The sequence below is a fragment of the Malaya genurostris genome, chromosome 1 (assembly GCF_030247185.1).
Source record: "Malaya genurostris strain Urasoe2022 chromosome 1, Malgen_1.1, whole genome shotgun sequence".
In the NCBI taxonomy this organism is placed as follows: domain Eukaryota; kingdom Metazoa; phylum Arthropoda; class Insecta; order Diptera; family Culicidae; genus Malaya; species Malaya genurostris.
This window is the reverse complement of record NC_080570.1, coordinates 143,988,666-144,013,280: the sequence shown is the minus strand read 5'-3', so window position 1 is coordinate 144,013,280 and position 24,615 is coordinate 143,988,666. Positions and strand designations below refer to the sequence as shown.

The 24,615-nt window shown below is 36.4% G+C and overlaps 1 protein-coding gene across 1 annotated transcript in view; it reads right to left on the bottom strand.

The window, feature by feature from the left end:
- LOC131426034 (uncharacterized) overlaps positions 1–18,721 on the bottom strand; it is a 61,206-nt gene extending 42,485 nt beyond the window's left edge. Inside the window, exons 1-2 of the mRNA XM_058588436.1 lie at positions 18,403–18,721; positions 17,522–18,018 (exon numbers count right to left, since the gene is read on the bottom strand). The gene's annotated coding sequence lies outside the window, so the exon portion shown is untranslated. The remainder of the gene's footprint in view (positions 1–17,521; positions 18,019–18,402) is intronic.
- Positions 18,722–24,615: the final 5,894 nt, after the last annotated feature.

Sequence of the window (24,615 nt, the reverse complement as noted above, 5' to 3'; positions counted from 1 at the left end):
CAGAGGTATTTTGGCCACTTCATATATTTTGGCCCACCTAACAAACTTTATCGATTTTATCGGATTTAATTGATGTGAAGTAACTCATGTTACATAAATTTGAAGGTAATCACATTAAATTACCTATTGCGGAAGGGTTTTTCAAAGATATTACAACATTTGGTGGATATTTATTCAAAGTGGGCCAAAATAAAATCAATCCTAAAGTGGGCAAAATACCTCTGTTACCCTACGATTTCACTCATTTTCGCTAACAGTGGAACTACTCTAGAGTGAGTAAAGTTAGATTTACTCACTTTTGAACGCAGATGGTATTTGTCAAATTCGGAGTAACATATACTCAGTGCTAGAAAAGGGAAAGTTAACTCTAACTCTAACTTTTCTAAATGAACATTACTCACTTTTTGACAGTTGAACTAAATAAGCAAAAGTGAGTACAAATTACTCACTTGAGAGTAAACTTGAATGGACATGTAGGTTTCGCACGATAACGACTCAAATAAACGGGCGAGGAATCAAGTTCATCTTTGGTTAATTTTTTTTCAATTCATCGGTAGTTTCACTGGAATGACAAGGAACACAATGGAATAATACAAGAAAAGCATGGAACTGTATAGAATGATGCAGAATTAATATGTAAACGAACCACTGATAGCTGTCAAACAATGTTCAAACGACTCATTAGCGGCGCTTACACGAGAATTATTAATGTCATTTTTAATTATCACTAAATAATGATATTCCAAATTTGCATGGAAAACTCGTCATTACTGCACCTTACACGTTCATTCAATGATATCATTTTTTAGTAATGATACTTTTAATGATCGTGTAAGGTCCGCTATTTTGTCAGTCGTCATCGTTTTGTCATAACAGAGTTAGAAATGCCAAGTGTTAGAAAATAGAATCGGGTCCTTCTTAGGCTGTGAACCATTTCGTGGTTAAATCTTGCAAAGAAAATTCTAATATCAGTTCTTTAGTCAAAATTAAGTTTTAGTTAAATTTAACTACTCGACACAAAATAACGACTCAAGTGTCAGATTTTAACCAAAGGTTAAAATAACCGCGAAATGGTACACAGCCTTAACATCTTGTCTTCCACTCTTTAGTATATTAAGATCTCGTTAGCATTAGCATTAGCATTAGAGACCGCCCGTGTGTTGCTACTCCGTTATTGATCTGGACCAATTGAGATTGCAATATGATTTTTTGAAGTAACATGTTTGGGAATAACACATTGTTTCACACTGTGCAAACTGTATTGAACCATGCATGCTGATCAATACCGACGCCGGCCACGTCCGAATGCAGATCTACTTGGGAGGGAAAGGATTGTTAGTTCGATGCATGTTGCTACTAAGAACCGAGGAATCCTCTGCATTCCCACATGCATCACAGGAGAGGATACTTTGTTAGTAAATGTTTTAATAATGTTATCATGTGTTTATTGCTCTGGGTAGCCGGCTACCAAGAATGTTTTAAAGTATTATCGTTTTATGTGTTACTTTGTGCTGGCAATATAATGCACGAAACAGTCAATCTCCGAAATTGACAAAACTCCGGACAGCCGGCTGTCGAGTATGCAGTCACTCGTTTATGCATCTACCTTTCGCGTTTTTTTTAGTCATGCAAAAAAAAACACATTCGGATTGATAAAAAAAGGTATCATCTCACTGCTAGGGGGATTAAGCACGTTTTTATAAATGAAACCACGTGATACAGGATACTCCGTTTTGTTAACAATTGACTTTTAAGTTTGCTTTGAACTCAGTAAACGCACATATATTGCATATTCATGGTCTTCGGAAAGCTGTACTTACATGAAAAATGCACAAAACATAACTATTTGGTGATCTAATGCGCGAAGCAAATCCACAGTAGCGTGCAATCTAAACACAATCACAGACCAAATCGGTAGTTGCGACAATCCAGTCTATTGAAGTGAATGATTCTCTTTTTTGTGTTCAACTTTCTCTTTAGTATATTAAGATCTCGTGCATAGAAACTGGAATCCTCACAAAGATATAAAGTTGGACTCAATTTGAGCGAAACTTTGTAATTTTACAGTAGCGCCATATCTTTTCAGGCATTTATTTTCGTTGTTTTCAACTTATTTGACGATTTTGAACACTTTGTTCTGAGTTTATTCAAATAGAACTGAGAAATTACCCGTCGAACGACCAAAATTAGGTTCAAGCCGGGTATAAATAAACGATAAAAAAAAACAGAAATCGAGCGTTTCATATACAGAAAATTTGAAATTCTGGTGAAATCTGCAAAATCTGGCAAAAGATCTGATTTGTTAGAATGTCTGTCGAAATGAGAAAAATCTGGCAAATGTCAGATAAATATGGAACATTGGCAACTCTGATCAGAGTAGTTCCACTTATGATCACACTTTTGCTTCAGCACACTTTCATGCTGAGCAGTTTGATTTGACTTTCAACAAAGGTAGTACTTTTGCATGCAATCGAACTTATTTCTGAAGCACTTTACTCACTCCGAAGAAAATATCTCCAAAAGATGCGTTTCGAACGTATCAATCCGTTTTTCAGGCGTAAAATATATGAAAACTTATGGGACTAAATCAGGGTTACACGGCGGATGACCCATCGATTCGATGTATTGAAGCCGTGGACCATTTCGCGAATGAAATCAACTTTTAGTTAAAAATTTAGTTTAGTTTCTATTGCACTAAAAATAAAATGATACCAAGTGGTATAATAATTGCAATACAGAAAACGTAAAAAGAACTTCGAAACAAAAAGCTTACTTCGTTTGACGATGTATTGAAACTTTGTATTGGGGTATTTTTTTTAGTGACAGTATAAAAAGAAATTACACAGAAGAAATTTTAACTAAAGATCTGAAATTCAAATTTTTTGGTTCGATTTTTCTCTCGTGTCGGAAAATAAGTATTGAACTTATTTGTCAAAACTAACCACCCAGCAAATCCGAACATCGGCACATTGTACACGAATGCTTTCGATTGCTTTTCGTGCAAGATCAAAGCTTACATTGTGTATCGCTAGGACAAAAGAGTATAGGAATATCAAAGCAAGAAGCACGACAAATGCCTGATACTCAGGGCTTAGAGCCAGAGTGAATGACCTTACGGTTAAAGCCTCTATGATCGAAAAAAATAAATGTCCAATACTCTTTATCACCCTATCGGGGAGACGTCGGCTCTAAAATTCCTGGTTTGGCATCTCTTCGCTCTTTTGCTCTAGCGATACATAATGAAAGCGTAAAGCTTTTTCAGATTGATGCAAATGGAGTTGAATTATCCGATGATGGGCCGATTGAAGCGCTACGATCGGACCGACATCGTGCTCAATCGGTCCGGTAATCGAGCCGATGATCGGACCGAAACGGGTCGACCAAATCCATCGGGCATGCACTCGAGCAAGAATGCCAGGTCATTTTTTTAAAATCTGTTTTCGGATCAAAAATCAGTTTCTGTGTGCACTGCACAACATTGCTGCTCTGTGAGCAACACTAAGTCTCACCACTTTCTAACGCTCTGTCAGAAATGCATTTTCACAGCAATTTGAAGACTTTTAGACGCTCATCATCAGTCTGTGAACGATTTCAGAGATCTGTGTCATTTTTAAAATCTCTCCAGCATATTGAACACTGTTACTTACAGATTAAACTGTTAACTTGGCATCTCTGCTTTCGAGCAAGGATTATTTTCGACAATGTCAAAATATAAATAAAAGTAAAAATAATTCGCCTGAGGCAGTGGACCATCTCGCGAATTATTTTAATTTTCAGATGAAATTTGACAGTCGAGCAGTTATTTTTGGTCGTCCAGTTTAATTTAGCTTATACCGATATATGTAGAAATGGAATGCATGAATCTCACGGTGAGTCACATGTCTAAATCAGGTCACGCTCAGCATATGACAACAGCTGTTTTTGGATATACCTCACGAAATTCGTCCGAAATAGGGCAATTTTGATTTTGATTGCATTTGGCAACCCATCGACCGCGATGATAGTTTTCCACCAAAAATTGAAACGAGTTGATCGATAAACTGGTTGGTTGGGATAAACCACCGTGAAAGTCGTAACAAATCAAGATGATTCCGTTTTCCGACGTACTGGAAAGAAAAAACGCAATCAGACTCGTCTGACTGACTGGCTGTTCTAATCACGCATGTCAGATTTGACATATGGAAGCAAGTGTTGCCGTATCGCAAAACGAACCTCAGCAAGGCTCGTTATGTTGAAGTAATAAAAGTTTGGTCAACAAAGCCCCAAAACTGAGAAATAATGAATGAGGAGTCACAAAAATTTTCATTCTTTCCGTAATAATTTCAGTAAATTATCAAATAATTGTTTAAGCTACCAAACCTTCAACACCGATTGACCCCCATCTCAGATCTGATTTGTTCGCCATTTGAAACAAGAAGTTTATCCCCTACATGGAGAAAAAAAAGTATTCTTCTGCTGGCATTTAATCGATCCAGTGCATGTGGCTGGAGGCTGGGGCTAGGACAAGTCCCGTACAGAAAAGAAACGGAACAAAACTCCACTTGCTTACTGACACAAATCGCACACAACCGCAAAGTGGTAGATACATCAAACACGTGTGCGTGCGCGTGTTGCGATGGATATTTATGTCTAGTCGATCCGGTTACTGCCTACCGCCGGGGTTGCCTTAACAGGCGGTGCTACTAACGTACCACGGCAAACCGCTTTACGCTCCAGGAGTTTTTCTCGATATGCCGTCGATTTCATTGCATACGATCGAAAAAGCCTGTGGGTTGTAGCGAAATCGGGCAACCTGATATTCACAGCCTGGTTGTTGTCGTTGCGGCACCTTCGGTTTCGCAGCTAAATTATGTGACAAGCGGATTGAATTGCCCGGATCCATCTGGTGTCCGGGCGTGAAACCAAAGCTCGTCCACGTTGACATTCGTTGGAAGGTTTTAAGGTGTGTTGCCAAAATAAAAACCCCACGATGCGCGTGACTTTTACGACTTTCTGTACAGCTCGTGCGTTCATAAATCTGCCACCATAAGAACTGGTTGCTGGGTCGGTGCATAATGCATACGAATGTGGACAATGGATCCGCACTCATTATTTGTCATAATTATCGGCGATCCACCTCACCGCAAAATGAATCAGTGAATGACTAGAAAACGACGGTTGACGCGATAGCCTTGAAGAAATTCCTGAAATTTCGATGCCGAATCTGTCAAACCGTTGCTTTTACATTTCTTTTAGTCTTTTCACTGTTGTGCGAAGTGTGATTGGAATTTCTGTTTGGGGTTTCCGTTTTCAACAAGTATGTGAAGCATCGGTTGTCGTGTGCAAATATCTTTCATTTTCATGTAACGGAAGCGTATGACGACAAATTACAATTACCGATTTAGTGTATATGGTTTTTTTCGGAAGGAAAGCTGATACAACTAAAACTCCAAATACAACAAAGAGACTGACAGCTATTGTTGTGTGTTGCGTTGATTGCAAGTTGACTCATCGGAGTAGTAAATGTTTTATCCAGGTTGTAGTAAAAAAAACTTTCGCATGAAATTCCCGGTCCGAAATTCTAATCGCTTTGAATAGTTTTAAACTTGATTTTCTGTTTCAACAGAGTCACGAAAAGTGTACAGATTAGCAAACCTGCTGACATTAATTTATGTTGGTCAGGTTTTAAACATATGACTATTTGGCTTGTCAGATTTTTTCTTATACTGTAAACAACGGCCCCTTACTAAAAACAACATTCTACTAGAAGAAAAGCAAGAAAAGAACGTTGTTCCTGTTTTTACAATTTAAACAAAGTGAATCCTAAATTTGTCAGAACTGAAAATAGTTCGTTCATGTATTTGGTGAAATACAAAGAATGAAAGCCCCTCTGTATTTGGCTTGCCAAGCCAATACAAACGATGCTCACTTAATAATTTTCTCCCGAAAACTGTAAATATGGCAGAAAATTCACAACTGCAGACTAGAAACTAAACTTTTTATTGCCATCAAAGCCATGTAATCTAGAACTTCATGAGCAAAATAGCCTTACAATAATGTTCGGGAAATGTGAGAGCTGGATATCTTGTTCATATGATGTCTTTGCTTTTATCTAACTTTTGGTTAGTTGGGACGGTTCCATCTATTATAATCGATGAGTAGAAATATTTCTAACCAGTAGGTTTAAACCTATTGCTATTCGAAACAAAGTCGACTTAGGCTGTAGAACTTCTGGCGAATAATTTCAACTTTTAGTTAAAATTTGACAGTCGAGGAGTTATTTTGTTTCTGTCAAAAACAACCCTGCTCGAAAGCATAGTTATTTTTGACAGTTCGCTAGTTATTTCCGACACTGAAAAAAATATATTGCGAAAATAATTCTAATTTTAGATCTTTAGTAAAAAATTTATTTTTATACTTTTAAAAAAAAAAATCCCCAATAAAAAGTTTCAATATATTGTCAACTGAAGTAAATTTTCCTCCAAGTTCATCTTACGTTCTCTGTATTGCAATTATTATATCACTTGCTATCAAAATTATTCTTAGTGCAAAATTAACACCATTAACGGTTTATCTGTCAAATTTTGAAATTGGCCGCAGTTTTAGGTAAATTCAACTACTCGATAAAAACTAACCGCTCGACTGTCAAATTTTCATGAAAAATTAAAATGCGAAATGGTCCACGGCCTTAGCAGTACTTGTTTAAAACCAGACCACATTTTTATGTGTTTACGTCTTCAAATTTTTAATTTGCCTCCTTATATAGAAAACAAAGATGTGTTCCATATTAATAATAACACGTAAAAAAACTGTAGTAATTTTATTAACCATTTGCACTGAAGTTTTTCATTTATTTCCATCATGATGTACGCTTCCAAGGCAATTTATTATACGTTGATTTAACGATAATTCATTTTAGTTTCCAAATGAAAAAGAAATAGATTCCACTATACCGATCGAATTGATGCTAAGTTAAATGTGGTATTTTTTTTTTTCGTTTCGCCAAAGCATTTCACTTTCAGTTTCCACGTGTTTCTAATTTGAGGAAGTTTAGGCCGTGCAGCGCGCAGATGATGAATCGCTAATATCGAGGTTAATACGCATACGTGAAATAGTTGGTTGATGTTTCGCGCCCCGTCGCGGTCGTTGTCAGTTTCGAAGCGAATGCTGAACTATGTTTAATTCATAATCTTTTCACTCTCGTGCATTTCCGGCAAAACCCGGGAGAGCGTGAAGTGATGATTATAGCTTTATGAATTAATCAAACTTAGTTGCACAGATAATACATGAATGAATCAAACTCGCCGTCTACCAGAAAAGACGGATGTGAAAATGAAATTTTTATTCGTTCGGCGGAAAATCAAATCCAATATCGGGCTCGAGTCGACCGTAGAAGCTTCGATCTTCCGGGCCACACAGACGGCTTCACGGCTAACGGGAACCGGAAGGCTCCGTCTCCGTGCCGACTGCGATGCGCGGGAGGCAAATCAACCGAATCAGGTCACCACCACCATCCACCATACATACCCTGAACGCTGCTGTGGATTAGGGTGATCCGGTTAGCACACATACCATACATAGGAACAAGCAAAACCGATAGCCAGCAGATGAGTTGAAGGAAAAAAACAATTCTAGTAAGTTGCATTTATGATCAGACTGTTTGTTTCAGTAATAGTATGTGAAATGGTAAAAAAGATGTTGCTCGTGTTGCTTCGTTGGAATGTAAATTCTGACTCAAGACCTCAACGTTCAGTCTAACTTATCGTTGTACAATTCATATAAATAATTAACCCAATTGCAAATGTACTCGTTTTGTGACAGCTAGAACTGATTCAAAATCTGGGTCCGTTCGACGATTGAATTTACTGGGAAGAATGTCGAATTTTCGAAATACTCGATTATTCAATAATCGTGTAAAATGCAATGATATTGTCACCAATTATTTTAATTTTTTCACCATCTATTTCGCGATAAACTACACAAAAAAAAACAAATTTAAACCTTGCGCAAAGATAGCGACTAATAAAAATTTATTTTATTAATTTACTTACACAACAACAGTTTTATGGTTACTCCTAACCAAAGACATCCTATTAACAAGATATCCAGCTCATCCTTTTTTACGAACATGGCGCCCTCAGGCGAGTACGCATCGAATCTCGTACATAGAAGTATGGGGAGATAAATGTCAAATTCTCTCCATTCCTTACAATTGGCATGATATGTTGAATGTGATGCCGTGCGTTGGCGTTGCTGAACTGAAGATTGAGTTCGCTCCAAGCTGACAGGGTCTGTCCTAACCCAACTTAATGTTTGAGAGAACTACACTTGTGGTAAACCAAGAACTATTATTTGAAAAACATAATTATGATTTCAGTTTAATCGTTTTAATGGTAAAATATAAACTGAGGCCAGTGTTATATAGTATAATCAACAGAAATATTCTACTTGTTTCAATCAGACACTGGATTTATTGCAAATATTGACTATACTAAAAACTACTATGCATATCAAAAGGAATTCATAGTATTTTCAAACATTGTTTTGTTTAATCGAAGAAAATGTGTTTACCTTAGTGTAAGATTTCAATCCAACCCCCAACCAGAGATGCCATTTTTACAGATTTATCTGTATTATACAGATTTTTACATACGCATACAGATTTAATACAGAGTACAGATTTTATACAGATTTTCTAAATATTATACAGATTTATACAGATGTCACAAAAAGTAAGAAAAAAAGTTAACTATTTAGCCTGAGCTATCTATTAGTTTCTATTTCTTAGCGTTTCGTCTTCGGCTTGTCAGTGCTTAAAGCAGTTCAAACTGAACTACCATCTCGCACCTGGCAGTTCAAATTATACCGCTAAGCACATGCAAAGTTTGCACTATTTATGCAACCCTCACATAATATTGCACAAGTGCCATATTATTTCTGACGTCTCAGGCGTAAACGAGTGACGGCTTATTACTGGCCGTCGCAAAATGTGAACATTTAAGGATTTTGTTGGTTTGTGCAAAAGCGCATTTTTTGTTTCTATTTCTTCGCGTCTCGCCTTCGATGAGTCAGTGCTTAAATCATTTCATAGTTTTTGCACAAACCAACAAAACCCCTAAATGTATCTATTAGTTTTTGATTGCAGTGACGAGATAAAAATTTATTAATCAACGGACAAAGAACACATTGAAATGGAGATCTTTCATGCAGATGATGAAAACTAAAATACATTTATAATTTGGAACCAATTTGAACTGATATCAGAGATGCCATTTATACAGATTTATCTGTATTATACAGATTTTTATATGCTCATACAGATTTAATACAGAGTACACATTTTATACAGATTTCCTCAATTTAATACAGATTTATACAGATCATAATATGGCACAAAAAGTAAGAAAGAAAAAATTAAACTTTTCTGTCAGTGCTATGTTTTAGTATTTGATTCCATTGATGAGATAAAAGTCTTTCAATCAACGTACAAATCACAAATTAATGTGTGAATCTGTTGTGAGATCCATTTATATTATATGTTGAAACCAATTTGAACTGATATTCAATGAAGTAATGGCATCATAAAACTTTACTGTCAAACTGAGAATTGTATGACCCGACTTGACGTTGCGTATTGTGCGTTGAAATTCCATGTCAAATTATGAAGTCAACAATTTCAAGATAAATATATGGAATTACAATTCAATTGTTGTGGATAAAAAAATTAAAAAAAACTATGAAGTTTCATCGTTGAATATTCTTTTGAGCGCACTTTTTTATGCAAAGCAATACAGATTTTTTGTGAAAATAACTGGCATCTCTGCCCCCAACAAACTTTGACTGCGGCTCGCACCCATTATAATTTCGTATTAAACAATCCAATCAGCGTGGTTACCACGAGATAGCGTTATGGTGATTGTTTTGACATATCCCATGTATTTAGAGAAATTTTTGAAGAATTTTTCAATTTACTTGAGTTTGAAAGAACGCAAATGGCAAAACCTTACAAATATGGGTAAAAAAACGATTATTCACGTGTTGTCATCAAACATATAATTTCAAATTGTCCTATTGAAGAATCCAACCAACTCTTTTGCGATCGCTACGCTGCCCGAGTGGCGAGCTTTGAAGTAAGCGATGGTGATAATTCTCAGATTTTGTTTGAAGATTCGAACAAAATGCAGGGCTTTTATTTTTTTCTTATGAATCGAATACTAACATACAAAAACGTGTGATAATTTGGTAAAAAAAATCGATCTTTAATGATTCAGTAACTTTCCGTGGTATGTTTGATTGATATTTACGGAGAAATCGTAACATGAAATACCAAATTCGAAGAAGTGAGGTTGGGTACTGTTTTCATATCTGAGATATTCTTTGTTTTTTGGGTTGGATTTTGAGATTGATTAATGAATTATGATCAAAAGTTGTATTACTAGTATTTTTACTTATTTAAATCGAATCTGTATGTGAACAAAAAATTTCGAATTTCTTCCGAGATTTTCAAGCGTATAGGACTATTTTAAAACATATGTTTGATGACAACACGTGAATAATCATATTTTTACCCATATTTGTAAGGTTTTGCCTTCTGCATTCGTTCAAACTCAAGTAAATTGAAAAATTTGTCCAAAATTTCACATGTCAAAATAATCACCATAACGCTACCTCGTGGTGATCACTCTAATTAAATTCTTCAATAGCAAACTCTTGAACAAATCGTTGGCAACTTCACATTGCGGAAGCTTTTGTTCAAAACTTTGCCATTCCTGGGTAATTAGTGAAAACAAACAGCGTTCAGCTTCTCTCTTTGCCCGAGAATTACTTCGTCGTTACTGCAGTTACACGTTCATTAAAAATGATATTATCTCTTAGTAATGATACCTTTAATGATCGTGTAAGGGTCGCTTAACAAAAATAAAGAAGGAAGGGCGAAATCTAAGACAAGACCTGTCAACTGGGGGGCTGCTTTTGTTCCAAAATGGACCAGTTTCTGATTGGCTGATTTTGACGTTGCTGCCCGCACATTGTGAAAAGAAAAAACTTTTGCAGGGTACGCGAGCAATGATGCCAAGTATAAAGAGAATCAGCAAACAAGTTTATTGAAATGTATAATTTTAACTCACCAATCAAAATGAAAATTTTCAGAAAATTTTTCACTTTTTTCAATTTCATTTGTAATAAATGTTTAAAGTGGCAGCACTGTGTAATTAAAATCAGCATCAAGCCGTTTTTCTTCGTAGTGAATTAAGTTGTACCCAAAAACGATTTGTTAAATTAGTGTAAACTCGAAAGTGTATTTTGTTTTACGAGAAGAATGAACTGTTGTGTTCCACACTCTGGTCACACTAAGCATTTCTATCCAAACTTGTCTTTTTCCGGTTTCTTAAAGATCCGGTAATACGTCAACAATGGATTCGATTTCGCGTTCAACATGAGATATTTCGTGTTTTGTCATCAACGCTCAATTAATTGTTTTAAGCATTAATTAATAATTAAAAAAAATGCATTCACCGAAACATTTTTCATGTTTATTTCAAATCAAAAACCGAGTCTAAAAATTGAAATTTAATAAATATTTCTTTCTTAGCCAAAGTTATTAAAAAATCTGTAAATATAGCTACACTGTAACCAAATCGTTGGTATTTATTCCACAGGGCGAAAATGACGAGAAGGATGATTCGGAAGGAAGAATAAGAAGCCAGTTGTCAGGTCTTGTCTTAGGGTGAAATAAGCCAGACACGTACACTGCTAAAAATCCACACTTGTTTTTAAAAGTGTTTCTCTAAAACAATTTTATTTTCTGTGCGCACCAAGAAAGCAAGAACGCCCGATTTATACTTTAAAAGCTTAACGCATAAATATACCTTATGATCAAAAAAGAACCGAAATTTTCATTTTAAAATTCCCGCGCTTGTCCAATCAGTAAACTATTATTCTCTCAACGTTGGCAACACTTTTATACACATTCTGTCAAATTTTGATGCATATCGTACGATTAGTTTTTGTTTGGCGTCTATACAAAGAAGTTGAAAAATTTTCGTGTGGCGATTTTTATAATTGATGAAAATTTAGAACAACGTGCGTGCATCAAATATTGTGTTGCAAATGGATTTAAGTGTTCCGAAACGTTGAAAATGTTAGAAAAGGCCTTTGGTGAATCGTGTCTAGGAAAAACACAGGCATACGAGTGGTATAAACGCTTCAAAGGTGGTCGTACAAGCTTGGATCATAATGAGATCCCTGGCCGTCCAACAACATCTGTTACTGAAGAAAACATTGAATCGGCGATGCAAATCGTGTTCTCGTTCTGTACCGATTAGAGAGATTGCTGTATTGTTGGGCATCTCTAATGGATCAGCCGAACACATTTTAACTGATGTTTTGGGTTTGAAACGCGTCGCCAAAAAAGCTGAATTTCATTCAAAAACAGTGCCGTGTTGATGTAGCCAAAGAGATGATTTCCAACGCAGATAGTGACCCCACTCAACCAATATCATCAACCAAGCACCGTACTCTCCAGATATGGCCCCGTGTGACTTTTCCCTCTTCCCCAGACTCAAATTGCCATTGCGGGGAACGTGTTTTGAGACCATAGAGACCATAAAAGAGAATTCGCTGCGTGAACTAAGGGTCATACCTTTGGCGGCCTATAAAACTTGTATGGAAAATTGGATCAAGCGTTGGCATGCATGTATTGCCGTAGGAAGAGAGTACTTTGAAGGCGATAATAAAGAAATGTATTAAAAATTGAAATTTTGCCTTTTTTAATAAAATTCCGGTTCTTTTTTTATCATAAGGTAGTGTATCGTCTTATGACAATTGCGAACGTGACCACATTTGATTCTTAAGTGTGGACTTGTTAATATCGAATACTTAAACATACGACAAGAGTCTGCAACTTAATGACATAAATCAATGTCACAGCGTGTCAGTTGGAAGTGTCACCTTATCAATGAACATATATTTTATCAATAATCTATATATTATCTGACAATCGCGGTAATATTAAGTGTCAAACATATGAGTAATATGTTTTAAATCAAATGGCTGCATGAATCTCCGTGATCGTGATCGGAATGCAACTGATTTAATCTAGATTTGAACTACAAATTTTTGAAGAATTTGGACAGTAAGTATATTCATATAAATTCTCGGTAATTTTTATAAGTCGTATCAGAAAGTGATTGTTTCTTTTTGTTTATTTTCTTCTGTATTAATTACAAAACATTTTTTACATTCACCTCTAAACTCTTTGTTATTGAAATGAATATCGGTTATTGTTAATGAATAAATGAAAATGTTTGTGATCGTATTATAACATTCGGAAAAGGAAATAAGCTTGCTTGCTTATTGTGAAATTCACGAAGAACTGTTTGTTTTTTTTTGTATGACTCATAAGATATTTCTGTTGACTTTTTTGGTAATGGGAATGTGGATCGCCAAGCAATATTACTCAGTTCGTGTACGAGAAAAGTCAGTTGACGTAAACGAAAATAACTTATTTACATTAAATATATAAATATATAGATCGTAGAAAAGAAATCATATTTATTAAATTATTACTTGTTGAATACCTAACTGGTGACATTTCAATGATAAACTCTCATGCATTCAATATAAAAATGTAATTCACATGAGAACTAAGTGTGAAATCTGTTGAAACCGAAATATTTTCATCAGTTTATAGTTATTTGTCTAACTGTTAAATTGTAAGTGTTTAGTGAATTGAATATGCATTTGAAATATATCCACAGTTTTGTCAGTATGATTCCATTTATTGGATTTCATTTGATTTGAAGTGATTTACACTAGCAATTTATGTGTTGAGCCATATGCGGCGTAATTAAGTGTAAAACACTTATGTATAACGTGTCGATTTTTATCAGTGTACGGCGAGAGAAGAATGCAATTTCGCCTGAGTAGTTTTGAAAGCAGCCGGAATTCAGCCAGGTTTCTGCCGGATGTACGATTCTTTTTTTGTTCGATCAGTTTTTACCCCCACCGGGTTCCTATATCAAAAAAAAATTAGAAAAACTTGCCGGAAAAGTGGGAAAAATCCATGAAGTTGTTTTTTATGGACGCTGGAATTTTCCGTTGAAAAAGTCCTCTATGCTTCCTCGATCATTGATAGGTGTTTGGCGAATAACAAGGGGCAAATCACTCTAAACTCTAGACAATCTCATACTAATAAACTCATGTCATTCCAAAACAATTTTCTCTAATCTCTTTTAATCCCAACTAGTCTAGATTTAAAACTAATCCAACCTAGTTTTGCCTAATCTTGTTTGAAGTGTATCTGTCATTCGAGCTCCCACGCAGAGATGCCATTTATACAGCTTTATCTGTATTATACAGATTTTTATAAGCGCATACAGATTTAATACAGAGTACAGATTTTATACAAATTTCTCAAATTAAATACAGATTTATACAGATACCACAAAAAGTAAGAAAGAAATAATGAAACTTTTCCGTCTGAGCGTGTTTGATTACCCATATTCAAATGAAAATTTTTTCGTGCAGCGTCATGAAACTTTATTGTCAGACTGAAAAGTTGTATGACCTGACTTGACGTTGCGTAATGGGCGTTTGAATTCCATGTTTGAATTCCAAGTCATCATTTTCAAACGAAAAAAGTATATGGATTTACAATTCAATTGTGGTTGATAACAAAAACAATTAAATTTCGTCGTTGAATGTTCATGTCCGTGCGGCAAAGACTTACGATATAAAGGAATGCTCTTTGCATCTGCCATTCTATAACAATAATCTAATGGAATAACATCTTCAAACATCATTTTATTTCCGAAATTTCCTTTCTGAATACAGATAAATACAGATTTTTTATACAAAACAATACAGGTTTTCTATGAAAAATATCTGGCATCTCTGCTCCCACGTTCACAGCTTCTTATGTCAAAATAATGCTTTTCCAGGTCTCGGCTAAACTTCTCTAATCCCATTCTAATCCAGTGAGATCCCTGCTAAACTTTTTTACTCCCGGAAAAACTTGTTTGAGTTCAGACAAAGTTTAGAGTGATTTGCCCCTTGGCGAATAACGAGTTGCATAAGTGTTTGGCAGTCGAAGAAAAGAATACTAGATCGTTGAAAAAATTGTTTGGCGCGCTACGAGTTGTTTTGTGTGGAGATTTCACATGCATACTTGATCCATGTGATTCGTCTTTTCTAGCCACGTGCTTAATTAGGTATCAAAATTCTTGGTTGCAAATGACCTAATGACGAAATGTTCAGACATATGTTCTAGAAAACCGCTGTAGGCAGGAGAAAAATTTCTAATATCATTTACCAGTTAATGAATTGTGTTCAATGGAGTCAGATGAACTTTATTGATCATCGCGGGCGCGAGTTTAACTAATCAGAAAATTTCTGAATGAACCAATGAAAAGATTGTGCTGTAGAAACGCTAAGGTCAAACTAAGAAACTTTCTTCGCATTTCGCTTCCTAATGATTTAGATTACACTAAGCGCACATAATAAGTGGCAATTAGATCAATGTTCAAGATGATTACCATAATGGAACGAGACTGTCATTTTATATTTCATATTCTGTGAAGAATTTTCAAATTGAAAGATCAATATCAAATTGAAATTTAAGAGTCGTCTTTCCAGGCAACTGAAAATTCCACAGTACCTGAAATATATTCACTTTGTTAGCGCTCTAAAGTACGCGCGGCACTTTTTGGCAACATGAACGTACATAACAAGTTCTAAGAAAACTTTCTCACTGCTTGAAAGCTATAAAAGCTTCAAAGTTTGTTCTGTTGCGTCGGATGGAAAGTCAAGTATGAGTAATTCTTTAAAAACGGATTGTTCAGAATGCTCTTCAGAACTCTCTTTTTACGAACTTTTAGTTACTTGGGCTAAATACAAACTGTAAACATATCCTACTAGAAACTCTTCAACATTTTGTAAGGTTTATCAATACAAAATTCTTATTAGTGAGCTTCTTTATCGATTACCGAAAGCAAGAATCACATCTGGAAGAGAAAACGTAGCACCTTATATCCTTTATGTCGAAGCCATTAGAGAGGGATCTCTGTTTAGTACTTTGATTCGAAGGATGAGATGATAATCTGTACATTTGCTCAATTTTTGCTTAACAGAAGTATTTCACATTTTCACAATAATTTTTAGTGATATTTCTTTTTCGGGCTAAAGCGAATGTGTGTCGAATTCCGTTGATTGTAGGTTAATCCGAAATATAATGGAGAGAAACGTTAAACACTTATGTACGATTCAGACGATCCGGCTTCTTCCGTCACCGTCACCGGAACGTCAACCTCCGTCAAAATTAGTCAAATGAGTTCTCCCTTTCCGCATTCACACGATCCAGCAGAGATCCGGAACGTCAACGGCAAGCTCCGTCAAAATTTCTCCGAAAGAATATTTGACGGACTGTGATTATCGAACACATGAACGATTCATATGATTACGGCATTTAACTGACGTTTGTTATGTATGTATTCGGTGTCAAGATCCCACTCTTAAACGAAATATATCACATATAAGTAATTAAACTTATCAGTAGATTTGCAAAGTACGTTACGTTGTTGAGTGGAACTGATTGTTTTGTTTTTTTCTCTTTCTAGTTAATTTTGAAATTTATTTATTCGATTAAAAGGTAGGAAAACAACAGATCTATTGGCTTCAAAAGCTCCCAGATTTTGTATTAGTGGAATAAAATTGTGCGAAACTAAGTTCTTCAAATTCTGCGTGTAAGAAAATGACATGACGGACATGGATTGGAAACCGAGTTGTGTGAATCAGAATGACGGTGACGGACGTTGACGTTCCGGTGACGGTGACGGAAGAAGTGGGACCGTCTGAATTGTACTTTAGTCGTATAACAATTCTGCTGTTCGAAAACATAAATTCGAACAAATAATTTTTGTGCGAAACGAAGTTCGACGGGTCAGCTAGTTATAAATAAATCAGCTAATTGGATGAAAATTCTGTATGAATTGTTTTTTTTTTATTAATGTGAATCCCTTAATTTCACGGGTCTTCAGTGGAATTATTCGACATACAGTAGTACTAAGAGTTCACGACGTTAATATATTTATGGATTGTTGTAAACTCCACCGATCGTCGGTAATGAATGATGAACAATAGACAGGAAGACGTTCAGAATAATTCTACCGATCGTTCAGAAAACGAAATTTTTACTGAACTGATAACCGAATGTTCAACTATTTATAAATCAGTAAAATTTTGCCGACATTCGTGACATTTTTTTGGTGTGTATGCACTAAGCAACTATAAAACCCAACTATTCTTCATATCGAGCCGTTCTAGATATTTCACAAGATTCAGTCATAATATTATTCTGTACGTTCTAAACGCATATTGAAAACGTCGTATTCAACTACCATGAATTTTTTTTATCAAGCCCACAACATCAAATACTTTTCTTCATAGCAAAACAAACTAGCTCGCACTGTCATTACCCGTTTCATTTCATGAATCAATCCCGTTCCCGATATCCACTATAACAATCCATCCATGAGAGGCCACTTACCGAATCAACAAGTCTCGAAAGAATTCCGATCCCTCGGTGTCGATCACAACCAACTGTCACCTGCTATATCAGGCCTGACTGATGTCCCCTGGCGAGCGAGATCTGGTCGGCTTTCCTATTCGGCGCTGTCTTCTCGAGTTTCTAGCTCTTCACTTCACGGCAACAGCAAACTGAGAGGATAAATTCCTTCGCTTTCCAAAGCGACGAACCCGTTTTCAGTCAAAGTACCCACCGGACGGATCGGGCTCTGGCTGCCAAACTTGATTCGACCCGGCACGAAACAAAAACAACAAATACGGCTACAACAGAACAATCCGATAACCGAAAAACATCACAAAAATAACACGCTGCGAGAAAGGGAAGCACCTTCGACCGCTCTGAAACGATGATTTATTGAATCCAATTATCCTTTATTTTGTTCGGCCTGGGTTTTCTTCTGCTGGTTTCCCCCCTGGAGCTCCGTTCTTTTATCCCGCGAGTCGAAAGGAGTGATATCACTACCCCCAGGGAAGTAATGGAACAGAGAAACAAAAATGTTATAAAAGTGAATATTCGGTTAATCACACAACTTTTCACTGCACTTTGCTGGCGGTTCTTGGGTCGGCCGACTAGAAAGCAAGCACTTCACTGAGTGATAGAAAACTGTTTCCTAATCTGCAGTTCGCACCGGCGATCCACGTCAGTTCCAGAATGCAGAAACAGTCGAACTCTCTAATCGCTGATGTAAAAAAAACCGACCCAACAGAGAAAACACATATAGCATGTCACTGACGACCTGAACTTGAACTTGTCACACCACCCAGGGTTCAGTTAATCTCGCCGTACGGACAGCGGACGGCGATCATAAAATGCGATCGATTGAAATAACTTTCGATTCTCACTTGATCCGCGCTAGCTCCTGCGCATATACATACGCACACATACACACACATACGCACGATACCGCACTTGGTCAACTGTAGAAAGTCAATAACTATGTGGACCAGCCCCAAAGCCTACGGGGCGCTACGCTACGGAGGATGTTGCACGTGTTTCTTCGGAAAGACTTTAAGGCCGAATAATCTGATAGCGCGCTGAACTGGACACGGATCCAATTCGAACCGTCCTCGCGGTGAAAGACTCTCTCTCTCTCTTTCTACATCTTCTGACGTTTGTCGGATCATTTCTCTTTCCTCATCTGCTCTCAAACCATCGATGCGACAAACGGAGCATCCCACGAGACCCCACATTGGTAACATCTCTCTCTCTCTCTCTCTCTCTCTCTCGTTAACATTGACCTAGCGGTTCAGTGAGCCTCCTCGAACTTGACTGCGGCACGAGAAGACCGCTACTCGAGCGGGCACCCAATAGAAACAGGTTTCGATTGCGGATTGGCTCTCCCGATATGATGAAATCACGTACGCAAGCGAGAGATGAAGAGAGAGAACTTAAGAAAAACGGGGAGCCTCATTTCGATCCCGAGAAAGTTGGCTGCGAGGCCTTGAAAGAAATGTTTGATGAACGTTTGGTAGTGGGGTGGTACTATTATGGTATTTCCCAAATAACACAAATTATTTTTTTTTTTTACGGTGACCAGTTCGCAACAAAAATATGAGTATTTTTTTTTGTTGCAACTTGTTAGGAATAAGTTGTCGCAACAAAATAAGTTTCAAGGGTTAGAATCTTTTGGGAAAACTAAAAAGTGTAAATTCCGGAATTTAACGGCAATCGATGGTAATAGAAATAATATAATATATAACATTTTTAATTTTCTAGCATATTAATTGCTTGGAATTAGGAGCAGGAGGATATATTAATATGTTTTGGAATTAGGAGCAATTAATATGTTTTGGAATTAGCCTTATTTCCGGGACTTGTGGAACCGGGAATTAAGGAGTCAGAATATTAGAACCTAAATCTACCTCTAGGAAGAATTCAATATCAGCCCACAATGAATGGATATTAACCCTCAGGGTACGGACTATAAAAAAGTTACGTTCAGTACGGACAGGGTTAGCCTAACCCGGCGACTTTGATTGGGTGTATATCGAGCTGTACTTTGTCAATTTGAATAATTTTTTTTTTATTTTGTGTGGAATTGTCTCAAAAATATAATAGAATTGTCAGATTAATCATTTAACTGATTGAAAAAAAATTATAATGAAAAATGTGAACGGGTCTTGAATTTTTTTTGTAAAAAACGCTGTAACTTTTTGAAAAAAAAAATATTAACATTGTATAACTCGCATTTGAAAGGTAAAAAGTAGTTCTTACAAATGTCCATAACGGTTTTTTGATTTATTCCAAAAACTATATTTTTTTTGAAAAATGAAAATACGCGTTTTTCGAGTTAGCGAAGAAACGTTGTTTCGTTGATTTATGATGATAAAGGTTAAAATTAATTACTTTGAGCAGCAACGCTTCGAGTGATTCGACGCGTTGCCATGTTTTTAATGCGTGTTCTTTAACAAAAATTACAAAAAACAAAATTTAACGAGTTATAATTCACTACGAGCAGCAAAGATTTCGATATAAGACGTACGTTCAAGTGATTGAGATCTACTACAATACTTCGCTTACACCATGTACAACGCGTTATTTTGAGGTTAGAATCTACAAAATTAAGTAAAGAGTACGTATTCTTACTTACCTTTTTATTCCTCAGCGGCAAACAGACGAAAATGAAAACTTAATATTTTTGAAAATTTTGGATTTTGTAACGTTCGATACGGACTGGGTGTACCACACCCGAGCACAATGTTTATATGTGTCTAGCTCGGACACAAAGCGGAGACTGACTCTGCCGCTTGGGCCTCTAATAGTGTGTACCTATAAGTTTTTTCCCCCCCTGGTCCGGACCCCCCTCGCCGACTTCTCTTCGTATGGCGCTTCTATCAAATTTCGCTCGGGTTACGGTAACCCAGTCCGTACCCTGAGGGTTAAAGCTAAGAACTAAGAAATCTCTATGAGTTCCCCGAACTTATTAATGATTTTTTTAACACTGGCATGATGAAATCCAAACCGCTTCGCCAATTTTCGCATAGTAATACCCTTCTCACTTAGCCATGTGTCCCGAACTTTAAATTTCACTTCCTTTTCAATATGCGGCATTTTGAAAACGTAGAATTTCAACCGCACAAACAAGTAAGCAAACGAAAGCTGATAGCCGAACGCACAGCATGCTGTGATCTGTGCAAAAAAAAAATCATCACAAATACATGCGTACAACACAAATGTATGTGGATAGCTTATTTTCGATACACTCCTTAATGGATATGCTATTTATAGATCAATTTAGAACATATAAGAAGTCTTGAACACAGTTTTACTTTGACTTGTGTGTGAATCAATGCGGGAGGCTAATTTCAGATGCATAACCGAAACACCGTGAATACGAATGAAGTAAAGGGTTGAGTTGGCACTAGTTCGTGCATTCATTTGCATTTGCATACGATAATTTTCTTAAATTGAAGATTACAAATCATACGAGTTATTTTGTGGAAAATATGAATGTTAAAAACCGTTATAAGGGTTACATTCTTGCGGTAAACGAGTTACGATGCGTAATTTTTAAGGAAGTTGAAGGCATCACGAAGCGTTACATGCGTTACTTTTTAGTAAGTTATAGGTGTTACAAAGCGTTACTTTTTTGTGGGTCAAGGTGTTACAAAGCATTACTTGCGTTACTTTTTTGTGAGTTATAGGTTTTACTAAGCGTTATTTTTTTGTGAGTCAAGGCGTTACGAAGCGTTACATGCCTTACTTTCTTGTAAGTTATAGGCGTTACAAAGCGTTACTTTTTTGTGAGTCAAGGCGTTACGAAGCGTTACATGCGTTAATTTCTTGTAAGTTATAGGCGTTACGAAGCGATGCGTTACTTTTTTATGAGTTATAGGCGATACAAAGCGTTACATGCGTTACTTTTTTGTGAGTTACAGGCGTTACAAAGCGTTAAATCCGTTACTTTTTAGTGAGTTATAGGCGTTACAAAGCGTTACATGCGTTACTTTTTGTGAGTTACATAGCAACCATAGGCATTACAAAGCGTTACATGCGTTACATTTTTTGTAAGTTATAGGCGTTACTATGCGTTACTTTTTGGGAGTTATAGGCGTTACTAAGCGTTACATGCGTTATTTATTTGTAAGTTATAGGCGTTACAAAGCGTTACATGCGTTACTTTTTTGTGAGTTATAGGCATTACTAAGCGTTAAATGCCTTACTTTTTAGTAAGTTATAGGCGTTACAAAGCGTTGCTTTTTTGTAAGTTATAGGCGTTACAAAGCGTTACATGCGTTACTTTTTGTGAGTTATAGGTGTCACGAAGTATAACATGTGTTACTTTTTTGTAAGTTATAGTCATTACGAAGCGTTATATGCGTTACTTTTTTGTAAGTTAAAGGCGTTACGAATCGTTACATATGTTATGTTTTTGTGAGTCATAGGAGTAACGAAGCGTTACATGCGCTACTTTTCAGTAAGTTATAGGCGTAACGAAGCCTTACATGCTTTACTTTTTTGTGAGTTCAGGCGTTACGAAGCGTTACATGCGTTACTCTTGTGTATGTTATAGGCGTAACAAAGCGTTACAAGCTAGAAGCGTGATTGTAAGTTACAAGCGTTAAATGCACAAATCTTTTATAAGGTTTGTGCGTTACGACGTAACTTAACCAAGAATAGATCCACTCGGTTCTTGCTTCTTTTAACGTTTAACATCTGGTTGTTCTATTTTACTTAGTTATTACTTCATTCAAAATGCGTTACTATGTTTTTCAAAAATATTTTCTCGAAATTTTGCGACCTAATGATTCTTTATCTTATATCTTAGCTACAGAGAAAAGTTGAATTTGGATCTTTTTCTTTTTTCATTTCATTGATTGTCTTTCAAGATTATAAATTGAATGATGAAAATCAACTATTTCGAAGATTCGTTAATATTACACTCTTAATAACAGAAACAACATATATCGGTATATTGAATAAATAGTAAGAAAATATTTATATGTTTGATCTACTAACTCCTGACAACCGCTAGGTGAAGTTACGTATTACACTCTAGATTTAAATTGAATAAATTAATGATTCTTCCTCGGTAGCCGGCTTCCCAGATCAACCAATATAGCCAATTATTTAATTTTTTGGTGAATAGTAAGGGCATATTCAGTAGTGTTCTAGTTCTAGATGCATAATTTATGTCAGTTACAAAATTTCAATCTGAATTTTATAACAAGAAAAACTGGCAGCCCCAGCAGTGTTTTACTCGAGTTTCAAATATACAAAAAATAGAACGGCATCGTAGACCAGTTTTAAATTTGACAGAAGAACTGGTCGAATAAATAAAACTAGAACGGCTTGCTGGGGATACGTTTGTTCCAGTAGATCTTCCATATAGAACTTCTAGCTGCTGAATTTGCTCTAATGATATAGTGGAAACAATGAGCAATTAAGACGCACGTAAAGTCTGTTGATATATGTTCGGTAATTTAAAATGGTTTAATATATTCACTCGGCAAGTCCATGAGTTTTGTGGTGCATCCGAGTATCTTGAAACTGGAACATACTAAGTACGATTACTGAAATGTGTACTAACAAATATTCTTCTCTCGTGACACTTGTCGGGTGCGCAGGAGTGTATATGGCCTCCAGCAACAGCAAATGTTGGACTAACATCCATTCCCATTCCTTGGACGATCGGGCGTTTCCGGAGCCGGTACTGACACCGACAAATTCTGAGGTTCCCATAAGATGTAAATTGAAGGATGATTTGCCAGTTCCAAATCTGGTCATCTAGAAATTCTCTATACAATTTTAGCTAATCCCAATCAGTAACGGAGTAACAACCCGGGGATGATCGCTCAAGCTCACAGTCATTCACTTGAGCAATCGTCGTGCTTTATATTAAAGAAGAATACTTGAACCGATAAAGTTTTCGATCGTGATGTCACAAACGGCTCAGGTTCATCTATGACAGTTCAAAGGGACTGTTGTTATGGACTTTGCCTTATGTTTGTCTAATGTTGAGTCAAGTTGATTGCCAATGTTACCAGTACCACATGATTGTTAAAACATTGAGGTTAGGACGATATAAAACCTAATAGTTATTTCACTTTGTTAGAAAAGTTTATTCTGAAGCTGTTTCAAAGCAGGAAATTATCCGGGAAACCTTTCCAAATAACGTTTGATTAACCTGTATAAATTATGGAATATTAGGTTGCACTTTTGTCGTGCAATAACAGTGCTCCTAACTCTGACAGAAGCAAATTCAACCTGAACAATATTCTGCCCGACTTTGCAAAAAAGTTGAAGTTTAGTCGGACAATTTTCCGATAATTTTTCGTTTAACCCTATCCCGTCCCACCCTCTCTCATGTGTCTGAAGTCTTCCTTCGAAAACTGTACGCTCTCAATTTGCAAACAATTCGACGGTATGGAAAAGAGGATAATCACATTCACTCGTCACTTATTGAAGATGTTGAAGTGTTCTGACGAGATGAGTGCAGAGAAGCAAAAACTAGCCCCCATATGAATTAGCAACTCTTGTGGCGTGTCAGTCAATCCATTACCGATAGAGAGTGTGTACCTGTACCGTGAACCGATAGAAAACGCAAAAAACGGTGGTGATGAAAGCAAAGCAATTTTGCTTTCGTCTGTTCCGCAAAACGCAGCATCTCACCAGTTTCCACACGTTCATTATCTCATAAATTATTGCACATTATCGGTTTTATAATTTTATCGTTAGCAATCAGAAACAACAGTTTCGAACGGCACCAGCTTTCCATTTTCGTTTGCAATTTGCGATTTTTATTTGCAATGCTGTTAGTTGTTGTGTGCAACTGTTGCAACCTCTCCCGGGCCGAATGTTTTCGAAGAACACTTTCTATGTCAGAAAAAAAACAAATATTTTTTAGCTTTTTAAAAAAGATAACCCAAAATTGCAACATGTTTTTCGGAACCAAAAATTGTAGATCTTTCGGTACCGAATCGCTGATGAAAGTCGTGCACAAATTTTCCGCACGGTTCGCCGCAGTCCGTTAGGTTGCCCCAGTGAGTGTGTGAGATCCCTCGCCCCGATCACGACCGACGACGTCCATACAAATGGTCACGGTCATGGCCTCC